Source organism: Hyla sarda, unplaced genomic scaffold (genome assembly GCF_029499605.1).
Source record: "Hyla sarda isolate aHylSar1 unplaced genomic scaffold, aHylSar1.hap1 scaffold_1806, whole genome shotgun sequence".
Taxonomy (NCBI): Eukaryota; Metazoa; Chordata; class Amphibia; order Anura; family Hylidae; genus Hyla; species Hyla sarda.
In genome coordinates, this window is record NW_026608452.1 from 33,327 (window position 1) to 58,341 (window position 25,015).

The 25,015-nt window shown below is 46.6% G+C and overlaps 10 non-coding genes and 2 pseudogenes across 10 annotated transcripts; all 12 read left to right on the forward strand.

Moving 5' to 3' along the window:
• The first annotated feature begins 578 nt into the window (after positions 1–578).
• LOC130314141 (U2 spliceosomal RNA) lies at positions 579–756 on the forward strand (annotated as a pseudogene).
• A 1,178-nt stretch (positions 757–1,934) lies between these two features.
• LOC130314136 (U2 spliceosomal RNA) lies at positions 1,935–2,107 on the forward strand (annotated as a pseudogene).
• A 2,077-nt stretch (positions 2,108–4,184) lies between these two features.
• LOC130314119 (U2 spliceosomal RNA) lies at positions 4,185–4,375 on the forward strand. Its single transcript, XR_008861864.1, has one exon. It is a non-coding gene; the product is annotated as a U2 spliceosomal RNA (small nuclear RNA).
• A 2,099-nt stretch (positions 4,376–6,474) lies between these two features.
• On the forward strand, positions 6,475–6,665 carry LOC130314120 (U2 spliceosomal RNA). Its single transcript, XR_008861865.1, has one exon. It is a non-coding gene; the product is annotated as a U2 spliceosomal RNA (small nuclear RNA).
• A 2,092-nt stretch (positions 6,666–8,757) lies between these two features.
• Positions 8,758–8,948, forward strand: LOC130314121 (U2 spliceosomal RNA). The gene has a single exon (XR_008861866.1). It is a non-coding gene; the product is annotated as a U2 spliceosomal RNA (small nuclear RNA).
• A 2,097-nt stretch (positions 8,949–11,045) lies between these two features.
• On the forward strand, positions 11,046–11,236 carry LOC130314122 (U2 spliceosomal RNA). The gene has a single exon (XR_008861867.1). It is a non-coding gene; the product is annotated as a U2 spliceosomal RNA (small nuclear RNA).
• A 2,080-nt stretch (positions 11,237–13,316) lies between these two features.
• Positions 13,317–13,507, forward strand: LOC130314123 (U2 spliceosomal RNA). The gene has a single exon (XR_008861868.1). It is a non-coding gene; the product is annotated as a U2 spliceosomal RNA (small nuclear RNA).
• Positions 13,508–15,585: 2,078 nt separating this feature from the next.
• LOC130314135 (U2 spliceosomal RNA) lies at positions 15,586–15,776 on the forward strand. Its single transcript, XR_008861879.1, has one exon. It is a non-coding gene; the product is annotated as a U2 spliceosomal RNA (small nuclear RNA).
• Positions 15,777–17,861: 2,085 nt separating this feature from the next.
• LOC130314124 (U2 spliceosomal RNA) lies at positions 17,862–18,052 on the forward strand. Its single transcript, XR_008861869.1, has one exon. It is a non-coding gene; the product is annotated as a U2 spliceosomal RNA (small nuclear RNA).
• A 2,091-nt stretch (positions 18,053–20,143) lies between these two features.
• On the forward strand, positions 20,144–20,334 carry LOC130314125 (U2 spliceosomal RNA). Its single transcript, XR_008861870.1, has one exon. It is a non-coding gene; the product is annotated as a U2 spliceosomal RNA (small nuclear RNA).
• A 2,088-nt stretch (positions 20,335–22,422) lies between these two features.
• LOC130314128 (U2 spliceosomal RNA) lies at positions 22,423–22,613 on the forward strand. The gene has a single exon (XR_008861872.1). It is a non-coding gene; the product is annotated as a U2 spliceosomal RNA (small nuclear RNA).
• A 2,103-nt stretch (positions 22,614–24,716) lies between these two features.
• On the forward strand, positions 24,717–24,907 carry LOC130314129 (U2 spliceosomal RNA). The gene has a single exon (XR_008861873.1). It is a non-coding gene; the product is annotated as a U2 spliceosomal RNA (small nuclear RNA).
• The last annotated feature ends 108 nt before the right edge of the window (positions 24,908–25,015 follow it).

Consider the following 25,015-nt stretch of genomic DNA (forward strand, 5'->3'; position numbering starts at 1 on the left):
AACAACCCAGCTTTGTTGTGTATGTAACCATAGGGATTTGTGATGTCACCTAGAACCTTCACAGCAGCGACAGCTTTATGAGGAGCATCAGCACTGCTCTGCCTGAGCAGAACCATCACCGCCATAGGTTGTCAAATAACCCGGGTTTAACCCACACAGGTAAGTCCAATGGGGTGCAGGCATGTCCTCTATGCTTACAGCTTCCCGTGGGTGTTGGTTTGATACCGTTTGGGGACAGCCAAGGAGGCATCTGCAGGCAACAAAGGTAGGTGTGTGCTTGTGTGTGTGTTTCCTATGCAGATCCTAAGCCCAGTGTCACATGCAAGTAGGAGGAGTAAGAAGGGTTCCTGGCAAATCCGGGTTATGGATTGCATTTAAAAAGGCCCCGTGGGAGTGCAATGGGCCCCTGTCTTGCTGCTTAGCAATAATGGTATGGGTTTAGGTTCTGCTGTGTGTACTGGTGGTTGACTGCCCCCCAGCCCAGAGTGTGCATGGAAAATTGTCTGGCAGCCTCCCTGACAGCAAGCAGTGATAGTGCCCATGAAGGGCACCTTGTTGGGCCCGCCCCTTTCACGGTTATCGCTTCTCGGCCTTTTGGCTAAGATCAAGTGTAGTATCTGTTCTTATCAGTTTAAAAGCTCAGAAAGCTCACGATGGAAGGCAAGGCACTTGTCCTGCGGAGTGAAGTTTTGCCTGTGCTCCAATATACCGCACAGGCCTGGCCTCCCCATACCACCGTTTGCAAGGCCATCACCCGGACAGTGTTTGGCTTCGTCTGGGGCAAAATGGACAGAGTCAAGAGGACCGTGATGTACAAGGAACCCCGCAAGGGTGGGAAGGGAATACCCGACATCCCCGCTCTGCTGAGGGCCTCCTTTGCATGTGTCACGGTGCAGCGGACTCTTGTAGAAAAGACTGGCTCAGCGGGCAGGTCCATGTCTCGCTTGCTTCTCATGCCCCTCTGGAGACAGCTGGGCTGGGACAAGTGGGACAGCTCCATCCCTTACAACTGGAACACTCCCTGGTTCTATGGGGATGTTGTCCGGTTTGTGAGGGAGCACCAGCTGGAAGGACTGAAACCAGACCTATGGAAGCCAAAGACAATCCACAAGCTCATCCGAGCTAAGGACTCGACCGAGCTGGTTCCGGGACTCCCCGCAGCCACTGCAGAGACAGTTTGGAACAATGTGGCCTCAAAGCGGCTTACCAATGGACACAAGGACTTGTCGTGGATGGCCGTCATGGGAGGTCTCTCTCTCAGGTCATTCATGCATGCCCGCAACCTGTGCAAGACCCGGTACTGCCCCCGTTGCCCCTACGTGGAGGAAACATCTTTCCACGTGTTTTGGCAGTGCCCCTTTGCACAGGGTCTGTTGGACGCCCTAGAACAGGAACTCAGAGACTCAGTGCCCAGGAGCTGCCTATCGTACCATTCGGTGCTTTACGGCCTGTTCCCTGGGACCCACGACGTGGAGGCCATCCAGGAGGCCTGGCGCCTTATGAACTGTTTTAAGGACGCAGTGTGGCTTGCCAGGAACCGCCTCGTGATCAACAGGGAAAACATGTCCGTCCGGGACTGCCGCAGGTTCATCAAGAACCTGCTTAGAGACTATTCCATCTTGGACAGCTCGGCCGTTGATGAGGAAGAAGAGGAGTGAAGACCCCTCTCCTTCTCCCATGTCTCCCTGAAGATACAGCCCTGTGATCCGCCCCCTCCCTACCCCCACATAGTCGCCCACACCCCTACCCCGATCACAGATTGTATTATTTGGTTTTTGTTTGATCTCTTGTGCCTTTATATTGCAGGATTGAGCTGAATGTTAGAGTAGCATGGTGTGCGATGTATAGCTTAGGGAACCTTTGCTGTGTATTGTACTATCATGCTTTGTGTGACTGTAATTTATTGTACGACTTGTAATGACTGAACGGAAAATAAAGCTCTTTCAATCAAAAATCTGTTCTTATCAGTTTAATATCTGATACGTCCCCTATCTGGGGACCATATATTAAATGGATTTTTGAGAACGGGGGCCGATTTCGAAGCTTGCTTCCGTCGCCCTATGCATTGACCCGATATGGCAGTATCTTCGGGTACAGTGCACCACCCCCTTACAGGGTTAAAAAGAAAGATTCCTACTTTCATTGCTACCTGCTTGCTGGCTAGCCAGCTAGCCAGCCCTGTGGGCCTTGCTGCTGCTGCAGCCAAAAAACAAAAGGTGGTGCTGCTGCTGCTTCTGCTGCTTCTGCTTCTGCTTGTGTCTGGCCGCTGTTGGAGCGTCCAGGCACAGGACTTCTGCTGCTGCTGACTAAATGGCCTCCTTAATTGGATCATTTGAGTAGCCAGCACACCTGTGCAGGTAGGGCATGACATGATAGGCAGCTGCCTTGATAGCGGGTGGGTGCTGAATGTTCCTAATTGACAAAATAAGATTAATGCTTATGAAGAAATATAAAATCTCATCCCTTCCCCAATATCGCGCCACACCCCTACCCCTTAATTCCCTGGTTGAACTTGATGGACATATGTCTTTTTTCGACCGTACTAACTATGTAACTATGTAACATAACATGGGGGGGGTCTCCTGGCTGTTCACACAGGTGTGTCATTGCTGTACATTGACCATGCATTGCTTCTGTGGTATTGCAAAGGCAAAGACAAATGCTTCCAGCCATCCATTGCACTAATGGATTGGTCATCAGCTGGCTGACTATGTCCCGCATCAATATAGACCAAAGTACAGAGGGTTAGGCTATGCTATTGTGCACCTACCTGATGCATCAGAAGGTGCGAGGCCCTTGCTAAATTCTGTGCACAGACTTTGAGATCTATACTTTAGACTGTATCTAAACCTGCTCCAACATGGACTGACATTCTGGCCTACTTTCAGCCGATGCGACTTGTCTGTCGCTGAACAGTCGCTTTTTATGTATTCAGCACCTATGTATAATGTTGTAAAAATGCTCTAGAAGCTAAAGTCGCAGAAATGTCACACATATTTGGCCTGCAACTTTCTGTGCGACAAATTCAGACAGGAAAAATCAGTATAAATCCTTAGAAAATTATCCCCCAGTGTCTCCATCTGCTGGCGGTATTGAATAAGCATTGCTGCACTGATGGGGTATGCATTAGACGAAAAAAAAGAAGAAAAAGAAGAATAATACGCCCAGAAAAGAGGCGAAAAGGAGAAAAACGTAAAAAAACGTGAAAAAAAAGTAAGAGGAAGAGAAGGGAAAAAAAGGTGGAAATGGGTTTAAAAGTGATTTCGGCGGAGAAATATATATATATATATATATATATATATATATATATACGCGCACACACACACATATATATAAACGTATTCTCCGTTGAGATATTGCAGCCGCTGCTGTGTCCAGGCCCAGGAGCCTTAGCACTGTGCTGTGATGTCACTCAATACCACTGACATCACTAGGTGTAAACAACATCTCTCCTTTGCTGTGTATGTGACTATGGAGCTGTTTGGTGATGTCGTCTATTATGGCCTTCATAGAAGCAACAGGAGATTGTTGCATCCATCTAGAACCCTCAGAACTACAGTGCTATGATGTCACTCACTTCCACAGGCCTTGCAGAGTGTAAACAACAACAACCCAGCTTTGTTGTGTATGTAACCATAGGGATTTGTGATGTCACCTAGAACCTTCACAGCAGCGACAGCTTTATGAGGAGCATCAGCACTGCTCTGCCTGAGCAGAACCATCACCGCCATAGGTTGTCAAATAACCCGGGTTTAACCCACACAGGTAAGTCCAATGGGGTGCAGGCATGTCCTCTATGCTTACAGCTTCCCGTGGGTGTTGGTTTGATACCGTTTGGGGACAGCCAAGGAGGCATCTGCAGGCAACAAAGGTAGGTGTGTGCTTGTGTGTGTGTTTCCTATGCAGATCCTAAGCCCAGTGTCACATGCAAGTAGGAGGAGTAAGAAGGGTTCCTGGCAAATCCGGGTTATGGATTGCATTTAAAAAGGCCCCGTGGGAGTGCAATGGGCCCCTGTCTTGCTGCTTAGCAATAATGGTATGGGTTTAGGTTCTGCTGTGTGTACTGGTGGTTGACTGCCCCCCAGCCCAGAGTGTGCATGGAAAATTGTCTGGCAGCCTCCCTGACAGCAAGCAGTGATAGTGCCCATGAAGGGCACCTTGTTGGGCCCGCCCCTTTCACGGTTATCGCTTCTCGGCCTTTTGGCTAAGATCAAGTGTAGTATCTGTTCTTATCAGTTTAATATCTGATACGTCCCCTATCTGGGGACCATATATTAAATGGATTTTTGAGAACGGGGGCCGATTTCGAAGCTTGCTTCCGTCGCCCTATGCATTGACCCGATATGGCAGTATCTTCGGGTACAGTGCACCACCCCCTTACAGGGTTAAAAAGAAAGATTCCTACTTTCATTGCTACCTGCTTGCTGGCTAGCCAGCTAGCCAGCCCTGTGGGCCTTGCTGCTGCTGCAGCCAAAAAACAAAAGGTGGTGCTGCTGCTGCTTCTGCTGCTTCTGCTTCTGCTTGTGTCTGGCCGCTGTTGGAGCGTCCAGGCACAGGACTTCTGCTGCTGCTGACTAAATGGCCTCCTTAATTGGATCATTTGAGTAGCCAGCACACCTGTGCAGGTAGGGCATGACATGATAGGCAGCTGCCTTGATAGCGGGTGGGTGCTGAATGTTCCTAATTGACAAAATAAGATTAATGCTTATGAAGAAATATAAAATCTCATCCCTTCCCCAATATCGCGCCACACCCCTACCCCTTAATTCCCTGGTTGAACTTGATGGACATATGTCTTTTTTCGACCGTACTAACTATGTAACTATGTAACATAACATGGGGGGGGGGGGGGTCTCCTGGCTGTTCACACAGGTGTGTCATTGCTGTACATTGACCATGCATTGCTTCTGTGGTATTGCAAAGGCAAAGACAAATGCTTCCAGCCATCCATTGCACTAATGGATTGGTCATCAGCTGGCTGTCTATGTCCCGCATCAATATAGACCAAAGTACAGAGGGTTAGGCTATGCTATTGTGCACCTACCTGATGCATCAGAAGGTGCGAGGCCCTTGCTAAATTCTGTGCACAGACTTTGAGATCTATACTTTAGACTGTATCTAAACCTGCTCCAACATGGACTGACATTCTGGCCTACTTTCAGCCGATGCGACTTGTCTGTCGCTGAACAGTCGCTTTTTATGTATTCAGCACCTATGTATAATGTTGTAAAAATGCTCTAGAAGCTAAAGTCGCAGAAATGTCACACATATTTGGCCTGCAACTTTCTGTGCGACAAATTCAGACAGGAAAAATCAGTATAAATCCTTAGAAAATTATCCCCCAGTGTCTCCATCTGCTGGCGGTATTGAATAAGCATTGCTGCACTGATGGGGTATGCATTAGACGAAAAAAAAGAAGAAAAAGAAGAATAATACGCCCAGAAAAGAGGCGAAAAGGAGAAAAACGTAAAAAAACGTGAAAAAAAAGTAAGAGGAAGAGAAGGGAAAAAAAGGTGGAAATGGGTTTAAAAGTGATTTCGGCGGAGAAATATATATATATATATATATATATATATATATATATATATATATATATATATACGCGCACACACACACATATATATAAACGTATTCTCCGTTGAGATATTGCAGCCGCTGCTGTGTCCAGGCCCAGGAGCCTTAGCACTGTGCTGTGATGTCACTCAATACCACTGACATCACTAGGTGTAAACAACATCTCTCCTTTGCTGTGTATGTGACTATGGAGCTGTTTGGTGATGTCGTCTATTATGGCCTTCATAGAAGCAACAGGAGATTGTTGCATCCATCTAGAACCCTCAGAACTACAGTGCTATGATGTCACTCACTTCCACAGGCCTTGCAGAGTGTAAACAACAACAACCCAGCTTTGTTGTGTATGTAACCATAGGGATTTGTGATGTCACCTAGAACCTTCACAGCAGCGACAGCTTTATGAGGAGCATCAGCACTGCTCTGCCTGAGCAGAACCATCACCGCCATAGGTTGTCAAATAACCCGGGTTTAACCCACACAGGTAAGTCCAATGGGGTGCAGGCATGTCCTCTATGCTTACAGCTTCCCGTGGGTGTTGGTTTGATACCGTTTGGGGACAGCCAAGGAGGCATCTGCAGGCAACAAAGGTAGGTGTGTGCTTGTGTGTGTGTTTCCTATGCAGATCCTAAGCCCAGTGTCACATGCAAGTAGGAGGAGTAAGAAGGGTTCCTGGCAAATCCGGGTTATGGATTGCATTTAAAAAGGCCCCGTGGGAGTGCAATGGGCCCCTGTCTTGCTGCTTAGCAATAATGGTATGGGTTTAGGTTCTGCTGTGTGTACTGGTGGTTGACTGCCCCCCAGCCCAGAGTGTGCATGGAAAATTGTCTGGCAGCCTCCCTGACAGCAAGCAGTGATAGTGCCCATGAAGGGCACCTTGTTGGGCCCGCCCCTTTCACGGTTATCGCTTCTCGGCCTTTTGGCTAAGATCAAGTGTAGTATCTGTTCTTATCAGTTTAATATCTGATACGTCCCCTATCTGGGGACCATATATTAAATGGATTTTTGAGAACGGGGGCCGATTTCGAAGCTTGCTTCCGTCGCCCTATGCATTGACCCGATATGGCAGTATCTTCGGGTACAGTGCACCACCCCCTTACAGGGTTAAAAAGAAAGATTCCTACTTTCATTGCTACCTGCTTGCTGGCTAGCCAGCTAGCCAGCCCTGTGGGCCTTGCTGCTGCTGCAGCCAAAAAACAAAAGGTGGTGCTGCTGCTGCTTCTGCTGCTTCTGCTTCTGCTTGTGTCTGGCCGCTGTTGGAGCGTCCAGGCACAGGACTTCTGCTGCTGCTGACTAAATGGCCTCCTTAATTGGATCATTTGAGTAGCCAGCACACCTGTGCAGGTAGGGCATGACATGATAGGCAGCTGCCTTGATAGCGGGTGGGTGCTGAATGTTCCTAATTGACAAAATAAGATTAATGCTTATGAAGAAATATAAAATCTCATCCCTTCCCCAATATCGCGCCACACCCCTACCCCTTAATTCCCTGGTTGAACTTGATGGACATATGTCTTTTTTCGACCGTACTAACTATGTAACTATGTAACATAACATGGGGGGGGGGGGGGGGTCTCCTGGCTGTTCACACAGGTGTGTCATTGCTGTACATTGACCATGCATTGCTTCTGTGGTATTGCAAAGGCAAAGACAAATGCTTCCAGCCATCCATTGCACTAATGGATTGGTCATCAGCTGGCTGTCTATGTCCCGCATCAATATAGACCAAAGTACAGAGGGTTAGGCTATGCTATTGTGCACCTACCTGATGCATCAGAAGGTGCGAGGCCCTTGCTAAATTCTGTGCACAGACTTTGAGATCTATACTTTAGACTGTATCTAAACCTGCTCCAACATGGACTGACATTCTGGCCTACTTTCAGCCGATGCGACTTGTCTGTCGCTGAACAGTCGCTTTTTATGTATTCAGCACCTATGTATAATGTTGTAAAAATGCTCTAGAAGCTAAAGTCGCAGAAATGTCACACATATTTGGCCTGCAACTTTCTGTGCGACAAATTCAGACAGGAAAAATCAGTATAAATCCTTAGAAGATTATCCCCCAGTGTCTCCATCTGCTGGCGGTATTGAATAAGCATTGCTGCACTGATGGGGTATGCATTAGACGAAAAAAAAAGAAGAAAAAGAAGAATAATACGCCCAGAAAAGAGGCGAAAAGGAGAAAAACGTAAAAAAACTTGAAAAAAAAGTAAGAGGAAGAGAAGGGAAAAAAAGGTGGAAATGGGTTTAAAAGTGATTTCGGCGGAGAAATATATATATATATATATATATATATATATATATATATATATACGCGCACACACACACATATATATAAACGTATTCTCCGTTGAGATATTGCAGCCGCTGCTGTGTCCAGGCCCAGGAGCCTTAGCACTGTGCTGTGATGTCACTCAATACCACTGACATCACTAGGTGTAAACAACATCTCTCCTTTGCTGTGTATGTGACTATGGAGCTGTTTGGTGATGTCGTCTATTATGGCCTTCATAGAAGCAACAGGAGATTGTTGCATCCATCTAGAACCCTCAGAACTACAGTGCTATGATGTCACTCACTTCCACAGGCCTTGCAGAGTGTAAACAACAACAACCCAGCTTTGTTGTGTATGTAACCATAGGGATTTGTGATGTCACCTAGAACCTTCACAGCAGCGACAGCTTTATGAGGAGCATCAGCACTGCTCTGCCTGAGCAGAACCATCACCGCCATAGGTTGTCAAATAACCCGGGTTTAACCCACACAGGTAAGTCCAATGGGGTGCAGGCATGTCCTCTATGCTTACAGCTTCCCGTGGGTGTTGGTTTGATACCGTTTGGGGACAGCCAAGGAGGCATCTGCAGGCAACAAAGGTAGGTGTGTGCTTGTGTGTGTGTTTCCTATGCAGATCCTAAGCCCAGTGTCACATGCAAGTAGGAGGAGTAAGAAGGGTTCCTGGCAAATCCGGGTTATGGATTGCATTTAAAAAGGCCCCGTGGGAGTGCAATGGGCCCCTGTCTTGCTGCTTAGCAATAATGGTATGGGTTTAGGTTCTGCTGTGTGTACTGGTGGTTGACTGCCCCCCAGCCCAGAGTGTGCATGGAAAATTGTCTGGCAGCCTCCCTGACAGCAAGCAGTGATAGTGCCCATGAAGGGCACCTTGTTGGGCCCGCCCCTTTCACGGTTATCGCTTCTCGGCCTTTTGGCTAAGATCAAGTGTAGTATCTGTTCTTATCAGTTTAATATCTGATACGTCCCCTATCTGGGGACCATATATTAAATGGATTTTTGAGAACGGGGGCCGATTTCGAAGCTTGCTTCCGTCGCCCTATGCATTGACCCGATATGGCAGTATCTTCGGGTACAGTGCACCACCCCCTTACAGGGTTAAAAAGAAAGATTCCTACTTTCATTGCTACCTGCTTGCTGGCTAGCCAGCTAGCCAGCCCTGTGGGCCTTGCTGCTGCTGCAGCCAAAAAACAAAAGGTGGTGCTGCTGCTGCTTCTGCTGCTTCTGCTTCTGCTTGTGTCTGGCCGCTGTTGGAGCGTCCAGGCACAGGACTTCTGCTGCTGCTGACTAAATGGCCTCCTTAATTGGATCATTTGAGTAGCCAGCACACCTGTGCAGGTAGGGCATGACATGATAGGCAGCTGCCTTGATAGCGGGTGGGTGCTGAATGTTCCTAATTGACAAAATAAGATTAATGCTTATGAAGAAATATAAAATCTCATCCCTTCCCCAATATCGCGCCACACCCCTACCCCTTAATTCCCTGGTTGAACTTGATGGACATATGTCTTTTTTCGACCGTACTAACTATGTAACTATGTAACATAACATGGGGGGGGGGGGGGGTCTCCTGGCTGTTCACACAGGTGTGTCATTGCTGTACATTGACCATGCATTGCTTCTGTGGTATTGCAAAGGCAAAGACAAATGCTTCCAGCCATCCATTGCACTAATGGATTGGTCATCAGCTGGCTGTCTATGTCCCGCATCAATATAGACCAAAGTACAGAGGGTTAGGCTATGCTATTGTGCACCTACCTGATGCATCAGAAGGTGCGAGGCCCTTGCTAAATTCTGTGCACAGACTTTGAGATCTATACTTTAGACTGTATCTAAACCTGCTCCAACATGGACTGACATTCTGGCCTACTTTCAGCCGATGCGACTTGTCTGTCGCTGAACAGTCGCTTTTTATGTATTCAGCACCTATGTATAATGTTGTAAAAATGCTCTAGAAGCTAAAGTCGCAGAAATGTCACACATATTTGGCCTGCAACTTTCTGTGCGACAAATTCAGACAGGAAAAATCAGTATAAATCCTTAGAAAATTATCCCCCAGTGTCTCCATCTGCTGGCGGTATTGAATAAGCATTGCTGCACTGATGGGGTATGCATTAGACGAAAAAAAAAGAAGAAAAAGAAGAATAATACGCCCAGAAAAGAGGCGAAAAGGAGAAAAACGTAAAAAAACGTGAAAAAAAAGTAAGAGGAAGAGAAGGGAAAAAAAGGTGGAAATGGGTTTAAAAGTGATTTCGGCGGAGAAATATATATATATATATATATATATATATATATATATATATATATATATACGCGCACACACACACATATATATAAACGTATTCTCCGTTGAGATATTGCAGCCGCTGCTGTGTCCAGGCCCAGGAGCCTTAGCACTGTGCTGTGATGTCACTCAATACCACTGACATCACTAGGTGTAAACAACATCTCTCCTTTGCTGTGTATGTAACTATGGAGCTGTTTGGTGATGTCGTCTATTATGGCCTTCATAGAAGCAACAGGAGATTGTTGCATCCATCTAGAACCCTCAGAACTACAGTGCTATGATGTCACTCACTTCCACAGGCCTTGCAGAGTGTAAACAACAACAACCCAGCTTTGTTGTGTATGTAACCATAGGGATTTGTGATGTCACCTAGAACCTTCACAGCAGCGACAGCTTTATGAGGAGCATCAGCACTGCTCTGCCTGAGCAGAACCATCACCGCCATAGGTTGTCAAATAACCCGGGTTTAACCCACACAGGTAAGTCCAATGGGGTGCAGGCATGTCCTCTATGCTTACAGCTTCCCGTGGGTGTTGGTTTGATACCGTTTGGGGACAGCCAAGGAGGCATCTGCAGGCAACAAAGGTAGGTGTGTGCTTGTGTGTGTGTTTCCTATGCAGATCCTAAGCCCAGTGTCACATGCAAGTAGGAGGAGTAAGAAGGGTTCCTGGCAAATCCGGGTTATGGATTGCATTTAAAAAGGCCCCGTGGGAGTGCAATGGGCCCCTGTCTTGCTGCTTAGCAATAATGGTATGGGTTTAGGTTCTGCTGTGTGTACTGGTGGTTGACTGCCCCCCAGCCCAGAGTGTGCATGGAAAATTGTCTGGCAGCCTCCCTGACAGCAAGCAGTGATAGTGCCCATGAAGGGCACCTTGTTGGGCCCGCCCCTTTCACGGTTATCGCTTCTCGGCCTTTTGGCTAAGATCAAGTGTAGTATCTGTTCTTATCAGTTTAATATCTGATACGTCCCCTATCTGGGGACCATATATTAAATGGATTTTTGAGAACGGGGGCCGATTTCGAAGCTTGCTTCCGTCGCCCTATGCATTGACCCGATATGGCAGTATCTTCGGGTACAGTGCACCACCCCCTTACAGGGTTAAAAAGAAAGATTCCTACTTTCATTGCTACCTGCTTGCTGGCTAGCCAGCTAGCCAGCCCTGTGGGCCTTGCTGCTGCTGCAGCCAAAAAACAAAAGGTGGTGCTGCTGCTGCTTCTGCTGCTTCTGCTTGTGTCTGGCCGCTGTTGGAGCGTCCAGGCACAGGACTTCTGCTGCTGCTGACTAAATGGCCTCCTTAATTGGATCATTTGAGTAGCCAGCACACCTGTGCAGGTAGGGCATGACATGATAGGCAGCTGCCTTGATAGCGGGTGGGTGCTGAATGTTCCTAATTGACAAAATAAGATTAATGCTTATGAAGAAATATAAAATCTCATCCCTTCCCCAATATCGCGCCACACCCCTACCCCTTAATTCCCTGGTTGAACTTGATGGACATATGTCTTTTTTCGACCGTACTAACTATGTAACTATGTAACATAACATGGGGGGGGGGGGGGGTCTCCTGGCTGTTCACACAGGTGTGTCATTGCTGTACATTGACCATGCATTGCTTCTGTGGTATTGCAAAGGCAAAGACAAATGCTTCCAGCCATCCATTGCACTAATGGATTGGTCATCAGCTGGCTGTCTATGTCCCGCATCAATATAGACCAAAGTACAGAGGGTTAGGCTATGCTATTGTGCACCTACCTGATGCATCAGAAGGTGCGAGGCCCTTGCTAAATTCTGTGCACAGACTTTGAGATCTATACTTTAGACTGTATCTAAACCTGCTCCAACATGGACTGACATTCTGGCCTACTTTCAGCCGATGCGACTTGTCTGTCGCTGAACAGTCGCTTTTTATGTATTCAGCACCTATGTATAATGTTGTAAAAATGCTCTAGAAGCTAAAGTTGCAGAAATGTCACACATATTTGGCCTGCAACTTTCTGTGCGACAAATTCAGACAGGAAAAATCAGTATAAATCCTTAGAAAATTATCCCCCAGTGTCTCCATCTGCTGGCGGTATTGAATAAGCATTGCTGCACTGATGGGGTATGCATTAGACGAAAAAAAAGAAGAAAAAGAAGAAGAATACGCCCAGAAAAGAGGCGAAAAGGAGAAAAACGTAAAAAAACGTGAAAAAAAAGTAAGAGGAAGAGAAGGGAAAAAAAGGTGGAAATGGGTTTAAAAGTGATTTCGGCGGAGAAATATATATATATATATATATATATATATATATATATATACGCGCACACACACACATATATATAAACGTATTCTCCGTTGAGATATTGCAGCCGCTGCTGTGTCCAGGCCCAGGAGCCTTAGCACTGTGCTGTGATGTCACTCAATACCACTGACATCACTAGGTGTAAACAACATCTCTCCTTTGCTGTGTATGTGACTATGGAGCTGTTTGGTGATGTCGTCTATTATGGCCTTCATAGAAGCAACAGGAGATTGTTGCATCCATCTAGAACCCTCAGAACTACAGTGCTATGATGTCACTCACTTCCACAGGCCTTGCAGAGTGTAAACAACAACAACCCAGCTTTGTTGTGTATGTAACCATAGGGATTTGTGATGTCACCTAGAACCTTCACAGCAGCGACAGCTTTATGAGGAGCATCAGCACTGCTCTGCCTGAGCAGAACCATCACCGCCATAGGTTGTCAAATAACCCGGGTTTAACCCACACAGGTAAGTCCAATGGGGTGCAGGCATGTCCTCTATGCTTACAGCTTCCCGTGGGTGTTGGTTTGATACCGTTTGGGGACAGCCAAGGAGGCATCTGCAGGCAACAAAGGTAGGTGTGTGCTTGTGTGTGTGTTTCCTATGCAGATCCTAAGCCCAGTGTCACATGCAAGTAGGAGGAGTAAGAAGGGTTCCTGGCAAATCCGGGTTATGGATTGCATTTAAAAAGGCCCCGTGGGAGTGCAATGGGCCCCTGTCTTGCTGCTTAGCAATAATGGTATGGGTTTAGGTTCTGCTGTGTGTACTGGTGGTTGACTGCCCCCCAGCCCAGAGTGTGCATGGAAAATTGTCTGGCAGCCTCCCTGACAGCAAGCAGTGATAGTGCCCATGAAGGGCACCTTGTTGGGCCCGCCCCTTTCACGGTTATCGCTTCTCGGCCTTTTGGCTAAGATCAAGTGTAGTATCTGTTCTTATCAGTTTAATATCTGATACGTCCCCTATCTGGGGACCATATATTAAATGGATTTTTGAGAACGGGGGCCGATTTCGAAGCTTGCTTCCGTCGCCCTATGCATTGACCCGATATGGCAGTATCTTCGGGTACAGTGCACCACCCCCTTACAGGGTTAAAAAGAAAGATTCCTACTTTCATTGCTACCTGCTTGCTGGCTAGCCAGCTAGCCAGCCCTGTGGGCCTTGCTGCTGCTGCAGCCAAAAAACAAAAGGTGCTGCTGCTGCTGCTTCTGCTGCTTCTGCTTGTGTCTGGCCGCTGTTGGAGCGTCCAGGCACAGGACTTCTGCTGCTGCTGACTAAATGGCCTCCTTAATTGGATCATTTGAGTAGCCAGCACACCTGTGCAGGTAGGGCATGACATGATAGGCAGCTGCCTTGATAGCGGGTGGGTGCTGAATGTTCCTAATTGACAAAATAAGATTAATGCTTATGAAGAAATATAAAATCTCATCCCTTCCCCAATATCGCGCCACACCCCTACCCCTTAATTCCCTGGTTGAACTTGATGGACATATGTCTTTTTTCGACCGTACTAACTATGTAACTATGTAACATAACATGGGGGGGGGGGGGGGTCTCCTGGCTGTTCACACAGGTGTGTCATTGCTGTACATTGACCATGCATTGCTTCTGTGGTATTGCAAAGGCAAAGACAAATGCTTCCAGCCATCCATTGCACTAATGGATTGGTCATCAGCTGGCTGTCTATGTCCCGCATCAATATAGACCAAAGTACAGAGGGTTAGGCTATGCTATTGTGCACCTACCTGATGCATCAGAAGGTGCGAGGCCCTTGCTAAATTCTGTGCACAGACTTTGAGATCTATACTTTAGACTGTATCTAAACCTGCTCCAACATGGACTGACATTCTGGCCTACTTTCAGCCGATGCGACTTGTCTGTCGCTGAACAGTCGCTTTTTATGTATTCAGCACCTATGTATAATGTTGTAAAAATGCTCTAGAAGCTAAAGTCGCAGAAATGTCACACATATTTGGCCTGCAACTTTCTGTGCGACAAATTCAGACAGGAAAAATCAGTATAAATCCTTAGAAAATTATCCCCCAGTGTCTCCATCTGCTGGCGGTATTGAATAAGCATTGCTGCACTGATGGGGTATGCATTAGACGAAAAAAAAGAAGAAAAAGAAGAAGAATACGCCCAGAAAAGAGGCGAAAAGGAGAAAAACGTAAAAAAACGTGAAAAAAAAGTAAGAGGAAGAGAAGGGAAAAAAAGGTGGAAATGGGTTTAAAAGTGATTTCGGCGGAGAAATATATATATATATATATATATATATATATATATATACGCGCACACACACACATATATATAAACGTATTCTCCGTTGAGATATTGCAGCCGCTGCTGTGTCCAGGCCCAGGAGCCTTAGCACTGTGCTGTGATGTCACTCAATACCACTGACATCACTAGGTGTAAACAACATCTCTCCTTTGCTGTGTATGTGACTATGGAGCTGTTTGGTGATGTCGTCTATTATGGCCTTCATAGAAGCAACAGGAGATTGTTGCATCCATCTAGAACCCTCAGAACTACAGTGCTATGATGTCACTCACTTCCACAGGCCTTGCAGAGTGTAAACAACAACAACCCAGCTTTGTTGTGTATGTAACCATAGGGATTTGTGATGTCACCTAGAACCTTCACAGCAGCGACAGCTTTATGAGGAGCATCAGCACTGCTCTGCCTGAGCAGAACCATCACCGCCATAGGTTGTCAAATAACCCGGGTTTAACCCACACAGGTAAGTCCAATGGGGTGCAGGCATGTCCTCTATGCTTACAGCTTCCCGTGGGTGTTGGTTTGATACCGTTTGGGGACAGCCAAGGAGGCATCTGCAGGCAACAAAGGTAGGTGTGTGCTTGTGTGTGTGTTTCCTATGCAGATCCTAAGCCCAGTGTCACATGCAAGTAGGAGGAGTAAGAAGGGTTCCTGGCAAATCCGGGTTATGGATTGCATTTAAAAAGGCCCCGTGGGAGTGCAATGGGCCCCTGTCTTGCTGCTTAGCAATAATGGTATGGGTTTAGGTTCTGCTGTGTGTACTGGTGGTTGACTGCCCCCCAGCCCAGAGTGTGCATGGAAAATTGTCTGGCAGCCTCCCTGACAGCAAGCAGTGATAGTGCCCATGAAGGGCACCTTGTTGGGCCCGCCCCTTTCACGGTTATCGCTTCTCGGCCTTTTGGCTAAGATCAAGTGTAGTATCTGTTCTTATCAGTTTAATATCTGATACATCCCCTATCTGGGGACCATATATTAAATGGATTTTTGAGAACGGGGGCCGATTTCGAAGCTTGCTTCCGTCGCCCTATGCATTGACCCGATATGGCAGTATCTTCGGGTAAAGTGCACCACCCCCTTACAGGGTTAAAAAGAAAGATTCCTACTTTCATTGCTACCTGCTTGCTGGCTAGCCAGCTAGCCAGCCCTGTGGGCCTTGCTGCTGCTGCAGCCAAAAAACAAAAGGTGGTGCTGCTGCTGCTTCTGCTGCTTCTGCTTCTGCTTGTGTCTGGCCGCTGTTGGAGCGTCCAGGCACAGGACTTCTGCTGCTGCTGACTAAATGGCCTCCTTAATTGGATCATTTGAGTAGCCAGCACACCTGTGCAGGTAGGGCATGACATGATAGGCAGCTGCCTTGATAGCGGGTGGGTGCTGAATGTTCCTAATTGACAAAATAAGATTAATGCTTATGAAGAAATATAAAATCTCATCCCTTCCCCAATATCGCGCCACACCCCTACCCCTTAATTCCCTGGTTGAACTTGATGGACATATGTCTTTTTTCGACCGTACTAACTATGTAACTATGTAACATAACATGGGGGGGGGGGGGTCTCCTGGCTGTTCACACAGGTGTGTCATTGCTGTACATTGACCATGCATTGCTTCTGTGGTATTGCAAAGGCAAAGACAAATGCTTCCAGCCATCCATTGCACTAATGGATTGGTCATCAGCTGGCTGTCTATGTCCCGCATCAATATAGACCAAAGTACAGAGGGTTAGGCTATGCTATTGTGCACCTACCTGATGCATCAGAAGGTGCGAGGCCCTTGCTAAATTCTGTGCACAGACTTTGAGATCTATACTTTAGACTGTATCTAAACCTGCTCCAACATGGACTGACATTCTGGCCTACTTTCAGCCGATGCGACTTGTCTGTCGCTGAACAGTCGCTTTTTATGTATTCAGCACCTATGTATAATGTTGTAAAAATGCTCTAGAAGCTAAAGTCGCAGAAATGTCACACATATTTGGCCTGCAACTTTCTGTGCGACAAATTCAGACAGGAAAAATCAGTATAAATCCTTAGAAAATTATCCCCCAGTGTCTCCATCTGCTGGCGGTATTGAATAAGCATTACTGCACTGATGGGGTATGCATTAGACGAAAAAAAAGAAGAAAAAGAAGAATAATACGCCCAGAAAAGAGGCGAAAAGGAGAAAAACGTAAAAAAACGTGAAAAAAAGTAAGAGGAAGAGAAGGGAAAAAAAGGTGGAAATGGGTTTAAAAGTGATTTCGGCGGAGAAATATATATATATATATATATATATATATATATATATATATACGCGCACACACACACATATATATAAACGTATTCTCCGTTGAGATATTGCAGCCGCTGCTGTGTCCAGGCCCAGGAGCCTTAGCACTGTGCTGTGATGTCACTCAATACCACTGACATCACTAGGTGTAAACAACATCTCTCCTTTGCTGTGTATGTGACTATGGAGCTGTTTGGTGATGTCGTCTATTATGGCCTTCATAGAAGCAACAGGAGATTGTTGCATCCATCTAGAACCCTCAGAACTACAGTGCTATGATGTCACTCACTTCCACAGGCCTTGCAGAGTGTAAACAACAACAACCCAGCTTTGTTGTGTATGTAACCATAGGGATTTGTGATGTCACCTAGAACCTTCACAGCAGCGACAGCTTTATGAGGAGCATCAGCACTGCTCTGCCTGAGCAGAACCATCACCGCCATAGGTTGTCAAATAACCCGGGTTTAACCCACACAGGTAAGTCCAATGGGGTGCAGGCATGTCCTCTATGCTTACAGCTTCCCGTGGGTGTTGGTTTGATACCGTTTGGGGACAGCCAAGGAGGCATCTGCAGGCAACAAAGGTAGGTGTGTGCTTGTGTGTGTGTTTCCTATGCAGATCCTAAGCCCAGTGTCACATGCAAGTAGGAGGAGTAAGAAGGGTTCCTGGCAAATCCGGGTTATGGATTGCATTTAAAAAGGCCCCGTAGGAGTGCAATGGGCCCCTGTCTTGCTGCTTAGCAATAATGGTATGGGTTTAGGTTCTGCTGTGTGTACTGGTGGTTGACTGCCCCCCAGCCCAGAGTGTGCATGGAAAATTGTCTGGCAGCCTCCCTGACAGCAAGCAGTGATAGTGCCCATGAAGGGCACCTTGTTGGGCCCGCCCCTTTCACGGTTATCGCTTCTCGGCCTTTTGGCTAAGATCAAGTGTAGTATCTGTTCTTATCAGTTTAATATCTGATACGTCCCCTATCTGGGGACCATATATTAAATGGATTTTTGAGAACGGGGGCCGATTTCGAAGCTTGCTTCCGTCGCCCTATGCATTGACCCGATATGGCAGTATCTTCGGGTACAGTGCACCACCCCCTTACAGGGTTAAAAAGAAAGATTCCTACTTTCATTGCTACCTGCTTGCTGGCTAGCCAGCTAGCCAGCCCTGTGGGCCTTGCTGCTGCTGCAGCCAAAAAACAAAAGGTGGTGCTGCTGCTGCTTCTGCTGCTTCTGCTTCTGCTTGTGTCTGGCCGCTGTTGGAGCGTCCAGACACAGGACTTCTGCTGCTGCTGACTAAATGGCCTCCTTAATTGGATCATTTGAGTAGCCAGCACACCTGTGCAGGTAGGGCATGACATGATAGGCAGCTGCCTTGATAGCGGGTGGGTGCTGAATGTTCCTAATTGACAAAATAAGATTAATGCTTATGAAGAAATATAAAATCTCATCCCTTCCCCAATATCGCGCCACACCCCTACCCCTTAATTCCCTGGTTGAACTTGATGGACATATGTCTTTTTTCGACCGTACTAACTATGTAACTATGTAACATAACATGGGGGGGGGGGGTCTCCTGGCTGTTCACACAGGTGTGTCATTGCTGTACATTGACCATGCATTGCTTCTGTGGTATTGCAAAGGCAAAGACAAATGCTTCCAGCCATCCATTGCACTAATGGATTGGTCATCAGCTGGCTGTCTATGTCCCGCATCAATATAGACCAAAGTACAGAGGGTTAGGCTATGCTATTGTGCACCTACCTGATGCATCAGAAGGTGCGAGGCCCTTGCTAAATTCTGTGCACAGACTTTGAGATCTATACTTTAGACTGTATCTAAACCTGCTCCAACATGGACTGACATTCTGGCCTACTTTCAGCCGATGCGACTTGTCTGTCGCTGAACAGTCGCTTTTTATGTATTCAGCACCTATGTATAATGTTGTAAAAATGCTCTAGAAGCTAAAGTCGCAGAAATGTCACACATATTTGGCCTGCAACTTTCTGTGCGACAAATTCAGACAGGAAAAATCAGTATAAATCCTTAGAAAATTATCCCCCAGTGTCTCCATCTGCTGGCGGTATTGAATAAGCATTGCTGCACTGATGGGGTATGCATTAGACGAAAAAAAAGAAGAAAAAGAAGAATAATACGCCCAGAAAAGAGGCGAAAAGGAGAAAAACGTAAAAAAACGTGAAAAAAAAGTAAGAGGAAGAGAAGGGAAAAAAAGGTGGAAATGGGTTTAAAAGTGATTTCGGCGGAGAAATATATATATATATATATATATATATATATATATATATATATATACGCGCACACACACACACATATATATAAACGTATTCTCCGTTGAGATATTGCAGCCGCTGCTGTGTCCAGGCCCAGGAGCCTTAGCACTGTGCTGTGATGTCACTCAATACCACTGACATCACTAGGTGTAAACAACATCTCTCCTTTGCTGTGTATGTGACTATGGAGCTGTTTGGTGATGTCGTCTATTATGGCCTTCATAGAAGCAACAGGAGATTGTTGCATCCATCTAGAACCCTCAGAACTACAGTGCTATGATGTCACTCACTTCCACAGGCCTTGCAGAGTGTAAACAACAACAACCCAGCTTTGTTGTGTATGTAACCATAGGGATTTGTGATGTCACCTAGAACCTTCACAGCAGCGACAGCTTTATGAGGAGCATCAGCACTGCTCTGCCTGAGCAGAACCATCACCGCCATAGGTTGTCAAATAACCCGGGTTTAACCCACACAGGTAAGTCCAATGGGGTGCAGGCATGTCCTCTATGCTTACAGCTTCCCGTGGGTGTTGGTTTGATACCGTTTGGGGACAGCCAAGGAGGCATCTGCAGGCAACAAAGGTAGGTGTGTGCTTGTGTGTGTGTTTCCTATGCAGATCCTAAGCCCAGTGTCACATGCAAGTAGGAGGAGTAAGAAGGGTTCCTGGCAAATCCGGGTTATGGATTGCATTTAAAAAGGCCCCGTGGGAGTGCAATGGGCCCCTGTCTTGCTGCTTAGCAATAATGGTATGGGTTTAGGTTCTGCTGTGTGTACTGGTGGTTGACTGCCCCCCAGCCCAGAGTGTGCATGGAAAATTGTCTGGCAGCCTCCCTGACAGCAAGCAGTGATAGTGCCCATGAAGGGCACCTTGTTGGGCCCGCCCCTTTCACGGTTATCGCTTCTCGGCCTTTTGGCTAAGATCAAGTGTAGTATCTGTTCTTATCAGTTTAATATCTGATACGTCCCCTATCTGGGGACCATATATTAAATGGATTTTTGAGAACGGGGGCCGATTTCGAAGCTTGCTTCCGTCGCCCTATGCATTGACCCGATATGGCAGTATCTTCGGGTACAGTGCACCACCCCCTTACAGGGTTAAAAAGAAAGATTCCTACTTTCATTGCTACCTGCTTGCTGGCTAGCCAGCTAGCCAGCCCTGTGGGCCTTGCTGCTGCTGCAGCCAAAAAACAAAAGGTGGTGCTGCTGCTGCTTCTGCTGCTTCTGCTTCTGCTTGTGTCTGGCCGCTGTTGGAGCGTCCAGGCACAGGACTTCTGCTGCTGCTGACTAAATGGCCTCCTTAATTGGATCATTTGAGTAGCCAGCACACCTGTGCAGGTAGGGCATGACATGATAGGCAGCTGCCTTGATAGCGGGTGGGTGCTGAATGTTCCTAATTGACAAAATAAGATTAATGCTTATGAAGAAATATAAAATCTCATCCCTTCCCCAATATCGCGCCACACCCCTACCCCTTAATTCCCTGGTTGAACTTGATGGACATATGTCTTTTTTCGACCGTACTAACTATGTAACTATGTAACATAACATGGGGGGGGGGGGGTCTCCTGGCTGTTCACACAGGTGTGTCATTGCTGTACATTGACCATGCATTGCTTCTGTGGTATTGCAAAGGCAAAGACAAATGCTTCCAGCCATCCATTGCACTAATGGATTGGTCATCAGCTGGCTGTCTATGTCCCGCATCAATATAGACCAAAGTACAGAGGGTTAGGCTATGCTATTGTGCACCTACCTGATGCATCAGAAGGTGCGAGGCCCTTGCTAAATTCTGTGCACAGACTTTGAGATCTATACTTTAGACTGTATCTAAACCTGCTCCAACATGGACTGACATTCTGGCCTACTTTCAGCCGATGCGACTTGTCTGTCGCTGAACAGTCGCTTTTTATGTATTCAGCACCTATGTATAATGTTGTAAAAATGCTCTAGAAGCTAAAGTCGCAGAAATGTCACACATATTTGGCCTGCAACTTTCTGTGCGACAAATTCAGACAGGAAAAATCAGTATAAATCCTTAGAAAATTATCCCCCAGTGTCTCCATCTGCTGGCGGTATTGAATAAGCATTGCTGCACTGATGGGGTATGCATTAGACGAAAAAAAAGAAGAAAAAGAAGAATAATACGCCCAGAAAAGAGGCGAAAAGGAGAAAAACGTTAAAAAACGTGAAAAAAAAGTAAGAGGAAGAGAAGGGAAAAAAAGGTGGAAATGGGTTTAAAAGTGATTTCGGCGGAGAAATATATATATATATATATATATATATATATATATATATATATACGCGCACACACACACATATATATAAACGTATTCTCAGTTGAGATATTGCAGCCGCTGCTGTGTCCAGGCCCAGGAGCCTTAGCACTGTGCTGTGATGTCACTCAATACCACTGACATCACTAGGTGTAAACAACATCTCTCCTTTGCTGTGTATGTGACTATGGAGCTGTTTGGTGATGTCGTCTATTATGGCCTTCATAGAAGCAACAGGAGATTGTTGCATCCATCTAGAACCCTCAGAACTACAGTGCTATGATGTCACTCACTTCCACAGGCCTTGCAGAGTGTAAACAACAACAACCCAGCTTTGTTGTGTATGTAACCATAGGGATTTGTGATGTCACCTAGAACCTTCACAGCAGCGACAGCTTTATGAGGAGCATCAGCACTGCTCTGCCTGAGCAGAACCATCACCGCCATAGGTTGTCAAATAACCCGGGTTTAACCCACACAGGTAAGTCCAATGGGGTGCAGGCATGTCCTCTATGCTTACAGCTTCCCGTGGGTGTTGGTTTGATACCGTTTGGGGACAGCCAAGGAGGCATCTGCAGGCAACAAAGGTAGGTGTGTGCTTGTGTGTGTGTTTCCTATGCAGATCCTAAGCCCAGTGTCACATGCAAGTAGGAGGAGTAAGAAGGGTTCCTGGCAAATCCGGGTTATGGATTGCATTTAAAAAGGCCCCGTGGGAGTGCAATGGGCCCCTGTCTTGCTGCTTAGCAATAATGGTATGGGTTTAGGTTCTGCTGTGTGTACTGGTGGTTGACTGCCCCCCAGCCCAGAGTGTGCATGGAAAATTGTCTGGCAGCCTCCCTGACAGCAAGCAGTGATAGTGCCCATGAAGGGCACCTTGTTGGGCCCGCCCCTTTCACGGTTATCGCTTCTCGGCCTTTTGGCTAAGATCAAGTGTAGTATCTGTTCTTATCAGTTTAATATCTGATACGTCCCCTATCTGGGGACCATATATTAAATGGATTTTTGAGAACGGGGGCCGATTTCGAAGCTTGCTTCCGTCGCCCTATGCATTGACCCGATATGGCAGTATCTTCGGGTACAGTGCACCACCCCCTTACAGGGTTAAAAAGAAAGATTCCTACTTTCATTGCTACCTGCTTGCTGGCTAGCCAGCTAGCCAGCCCTGTGGGCCTTGCTGCTGCTGCAGCCAAAAAACAAAAGGTGGTGCTGCTGCTGCTTCTGCTGCTTCTGCTTCTGCTTGTGTCTGGCCGCTGTTGGAGCGTCCAGGCACAGGACTTCTGCTGCTGCTGACTAAATGGCCTCCTTAATTGGATCATTTGAGTAGCCAGCACACCTGTGCAGGTAGGGCATGACATGATAGGCAGCTGCCTTGATAGCGGGTGGGTGCTGAATGTTCCTAATTGACAAAATAAGATTAATGCTTATGAAGAAATATAAAATCTCATCCCTTCCCCAATATCGCGCCACACCCCTACCCCTTAATTCCCTGGTTGAACTTGATGGACATATGTCTTTTTTCGACCGTACTAACTATGTAACTATGTAACATAACATGGGGGGGGGGTCTCCTGGCTGTTCACACAGGTGTGTCATTGCTGTACATTGACCATGCATTGCTTCTGTGGTATTGCAAAGGCAAAGACAAATGCTTCCAGCCATCCATTGCACTAATGGATTGGTCATCAGCTGGCTGTCTATGTCCCGCATCAATATAGACCAAAGTACAGAGGGTTAGGCTATGCTATTGTGCACCTACCTGATGCATCAGAAGGTGCGAGGCCCTTGCTAAATTCTGTGCACAGACTTTGAGATCTATACTTTAGACTGTATCTAAACCTGCTCCAACATGGACTGACATTCTGGCCTACTTTCAGCCGATGCGACTTGTCTGTCGCTGAACAGTCGCTTTTTATGTATTCAGCACCTATGTATAATGTTGTAAAAATGCTCTAGAAGCTAAAGTCGCAGAAATGTCACACATATTTGGCCTGCAACTTTCTGTGCGACAAATTCAGACAGGAAAAATCAGTATAAATCCTTAGAAAATTATCCCCCAGTGTCTCCATCTGCTGGCGGTATTGAATAAGCATTGCTGCACTGATGGGGTATGCATTAGACGAAAAAAAAGAAGAAAAAGAAGAATAATACGCCCAGAAAAGAGGCGAAAAGGAGAAAAACGTAAAAAAACGTGAAAAAAAAGTAAGAGGAAGAGAAGGGAAAAAAAGGTGGAAATGGGTTTAAAAGTGATTTCGGCGGAGAAATATATATATATATATATATATATATATATATATATATATATATATATATATATATATACGCGCACACACACACACATATATATAAACGTATTCTCCGTTGAGATATTGCAGCCGCTGCTGTGTCCAGGCCCAGGAGCCTTAGCACTGTGCTGTGATGTCACTCAATACCACTGACATCACTAGGTGTAAACAACATCTCTCCTTTGCTGTGTATGTGACTATGGAGCTGTTTGGTGATGTCGTCTATTATGGCCTTCATAGAAGCAACAGGAGATTGTTGCATCCATCTAGAACCCTCAGAACTACAGTGCTATGATGTCACTCACTTCCACAGGCCTTGCAGAGTGTAAACAACAACAACCCAGCTTTGTTGTGTATGTAACCATAGGGATTTGTGATGTCACCTAGAACCTTCACAGCAGCGACAGCTTTATGAGGAGCATCAGCACTGCTCTGCCTGAGCAGAACCATCACCGCCATAGGTTGTCAAATAACCCGGGTTTAACCCACACAGGTAAGTCCAATGGGGTGCAGGCATGTCCTCTATGCTTACAGCTTCCCGTGGGTGTTGGTTTGATACCGTTTGGGGACAGCCAAGGAGGCATCTGCAGGCAACAAAGGTAGGTGTGTGCTTGTGTGTGTGTTTCCTATGCAGATCCTAAGCCCAGTGTCACATGCAAGTAGGAGGAGTAAGAAGGGTTCCTGGCAAATCCGGGTTATGGATTGCATTTAAAAAGGCCCCGTGGGAGTGCAATGGGCCCCTGTCTTGCTGCTTAGCAATAATGGTATGGGTTTAGGTTCTGCTGTGTGTACTGGTGGTTGACTGCCCCCCAGCCCAGAGTGTGCATGGAAAATTGTCTGGCAGCCTCCCTGACAGCAAGCAGTGATAGTGCCCATGAAGGGCACCTTGTTGGGCCCGCCCCTTTCACGGTTATCGCTTCTCGGCCTTTTGGCTAAGATCAAGTGTAGTATCTGTTCTTATCAGTTTAATATCTGATACGTCCCCTATCTGGGGACCATATATTAAATGGATTTTTGAGAACGGGGGCCGATTTCGAAGCTTGCTTCCGTCGCCCTATGCATTGACCCGATATGGCAGTATCTTCGGGTACAGTGCACCACCCCCTTACAGGGTTAAAAAGAAAGATTCCTACTTTCATTGCTACCTGCTTGCTGGCTAGCCAGCTAGCCAGCCCTGTGGGCCTTGCTGCTGCTGCAGCCAAAAAACAAAA